This window comes from Tetrao urogallus (genome assembly GCF_951394365.1).
Source record: "Tetrao urogallus genome assembly, chromosome: 16".
Classification (NCBI taxonomy): domain Eukaryota; kingdom Metazoa; phylum Chordata; class Aves; order Galliformes; family Phasianidae; genus Tetrao; species Tetrao urogallus.
This window is the reverse complement of record NC_136829.1, coordinates 5,352,268-5,355,805: the sequence shown is the minus strand read 5'-3', so window position 1 is coordinate 5,355,805 and position 3,538 is coordinate 5,352,268.

Genomic DNA, 3,538 nt, shown 5'->3' with positions numbered 1-3,538 from the left:
CCCCTCCCCGCCTCGGAAGGAGCCCGGCGCATTGTGTAAGCCGTCCCCCACTGTGCGCGGAGTGCGCATGCGCTCCACACACCCTGCCGGCGGCCGACTGAATTTGCATGGCGAGCCCCGCCTACCCACCCGCAGGCCACGCCCCCGCTCTGTTAGGGGAGCATGGCGGCACCCAGGCGGCGGGGCGTCCCCTCCTCAGAGCCCTTTGTAACCGTGGTCGCAAACGCTGCGGGGCTCCACGGAAGCTCCTGCTGTACAGGCAGGCAGCTGGATCTCCTCGTGTGCCGCTGGGGCCTAAGCCCAGTGGGGCCAGGGGCCTAGCAGGTCTTTCCCAGCCTGGAGAAGCGTGGTTGAGCTGTGGAGCAGGGGCATGCCAGGAGCGGTGCAGGTGCTGGGGTCGATTCAGCCTCCTCACATCCCCTGCACTGCTGTGGTGTTATGACCGTGCTTCTGCCGGCCTAGTCGATGCAAGCTGCTGGGCTCTGACGGGCTGCTCCCTTACATGGGCTCTCTGCTGGAGGAGCTCTGAGCTGTGCTGAGCCACAATCCTACAAACACTCCACAAATGCTCTGAGGCTCAGTTTGATTTTCAGTCTTTCAAGACGGTGCTGCTGCCTGTTCCTTTGGCAGGAAATGAGCCGTGCTTGCTGCACACATCTGTCCTGTAGGGAGCCTGAGCGTGTGATCGACCTTCCGCTGTTTGTCTGTGCGATTGTGTCAGCCCGGAATGCAGAGGCTGCAGTAACCCTGCAGAGATTGCATTGTGCGAAGTGCTGTACACATGCCCTGCATCCACACACAGCTGATGCTGAGGGGGATGCGGATCAGATGGATTTGGGCTGATGTTAAAGTCAAGGACGGCAATGCTGCATTGCAAATGAGAGCTTTCTGCTTTAAAAAAGGGGATCAGCCATCATGATTCTTCTTCCAGCGTAAACAGGCCTTATATTTTTCTCTCAAGAGGAAACCAAGAGTAAAAAGGAAACAAAAGCTAGATCTTTTTTCAGCTAATGTGAGGATGAATCATATACCTTCCTACATGAACAATCCCCTGCCCCAACTTCAATCTGAAGGCATTTGCTTCTGTTCTGCAGCAGCCCTGCTGAACCGAGATCCTTTTCAATGTACTAAATGGCAGGCTTAGTATGCGTGGCTGGTATGTGTCTCACAGGACTGCTTCCAATCTTCTTGCAGCTACCATCCTGTGCTGCAACACAGACTGTACCTTTCCTCAGCTTCTTTACACATCCTGAGCTTTGATTTGATGCTAAAATAGTCCAGCTCTGCCAGGCTATCTGAAGAGATGCATCAACATGTAAGCAGAGACAGCAGCCACCTATTTGCACTGCATATTTATATCCCGTAAAGGGAAAACTCTGTCACTTTCTTGCAGTCTTCAGGAGAGGATCTGAGGACTTCCTTTTTTACCGAGAGCAGGCAAATATTTCTGGATTTAGAAGTGTTTATTATGCAAACTGCTTTAGTCACTGTTAGGTTTTAAAATATAAACGTGATGGAAAGGCTGTTTCTCCTGTTGAAAGAGGTGTTTGTCCTTAGCTCAGAGGAATGAGATGACAGTGGGCTTTGTTTCCAGAACAGCCAAAGGTTTGAGCCTACCCTCGCTGCCACACAGAGGTGTAGTGGCTGTGTCTTATGATGTGCAATGAGAACAGCCTCACACCTCCCACTTTGGGCAGAAGAAATTCCTAAAAGCCTTAGGAAGCAACGGTTTTGTGCTAGAGCTTAAATATCTTCAGGTTCCCAAGAAACCTTGCTCAGGTGGCCTCGCATGAAAAGAAGCTGCTGCAACACCCACCGTGCTGCAGTAAACTGTGATCAGAGGAAAGGATCACTCTGCCTTGTAGCAGCTGCCATCTTCAGGGGCTTTTGCAGGCACATTTCTGGGTACAAAAGGGAGCCTCCAAACTGGCACAAGAGGCTCAGCACCGTGCTCTGCAAGACTCTGCTAACAGCCAGCCAGATTAACTCTGAATTCAAAGGGAGCTGCCCCGTGTCCCAGCAACGGCTGTGGTCTCTGCTCTCCTGCATGGTTGGCTGTAACCTGCTCTGTGATGTTCCAGGAGTCTTTAGCAGGTGTAACCATGAGTCCTTGCCAGACTACTTGCACCACTTGGTGCTGGGAGGCTCTGAGTGGAGAAAGGATATGGCCCCATATAGGTCTTAGTGTTGTACCACCAGCCCTTTCAACAGCAGTGTCTGGCAGTGACATGGTTAAGTTGTTTGGACCCACTTCCCTGGCAAGGCTGTGTGCACCCCATCAAGATAAACAGGAGAAGATCACACCTCCGAGTGCTGTGGTCTTGCTCTGTCTGTCCTAGGGCCCCCCAGGACAGCAGTACATCACTATCAGGTTAACATAGCCTAGGTGATTGCTTGCAAAACAAAACTGCTGGAAATTATGTGTTTAAATTAAATAATAAATCATACCAGACACAAAACCCGTAGGAAACTCTCCACTTCCTAATTCCGGTGAATTGTGAGCTTGGATTTATTCTGTGTTCTTGGGGCCTCTTGCAGTGTTTAGGCTCAGGATTCTCATTTTGGCAGAGGCAGGTGAGCAGCTTTACAGACAGTGTGGTTCTATATCAGAATGGGATCCCACAGCTTTCTCCAGTCAGACCTCCTGTGCGAGGATGGGATCTGCAAGTGCAGGAAATCCCCCTGCCAAACCAAGCTTGCAACTACACTGTGGCTATCAGAACAGATTCAGCCTCCAGTTCCGCTTTTGCCAAATGTCACCCTAAAGAGTGCATAGTGCTGTGCTTGCAGTAAGGAGTGAGGACTGATTCCCATTGGGAATTGCAGCAGAGCAGGGCACTTCTCAGTAGCCAGCACAAGATTGTGATGCACAAGCCAGAACAGGAGGAAGCAGAGGCAGAGCCCTATCACCTTCTGCACTTTCCGGCATCTCATCTGGGAGAACAGGTGCCAGGCCTGGGAACTGCAACGTGTGCAGCTGCCACCATTCAGCAGTAATGTGCTTCTCCATGTAGGTCACTGGCCAGTAAGGGAGGGAATGCTCCATCAGGTCCTAACAGCTCAGGTAGTGATGTTTTAGACCAAAAAAGTGGAAGTTAAAAACGAATGAGAACCTATAGGACCTACGCAGGACACAAACCCTGTGCATCCAAATCCCTAACCCTCCATAGCCCTCTTTCCATACCATTACCTTGCTTTCAGCATCATGTAAAGCCAACGGGATAGCATTCACTCAGTTATTCTCTTTTATAATCAGCTTTACTATATGGTGCATTTTAAGTCTTACAATGAAGCAGGCTTCATAAGGAAATGTCTCTAGATTGATGTTTTGCTTACAATAGCTCAGGTCTCTGACCCTCTCATAGGGTTCAGCAGGAGGCACACAACGTTGCCAACTCTTCCAATTTTTCAGCAGAAAAAAAAATCCAAGATACCAGGGTTTGCTTATTCTGTTTTCTATGATGTTACTTCATAAGAATCTCAGCTTTTGTTAGAGGCAGCAGCAGCAAGTTCCCCAGCACTCATAATTCAGAGACAA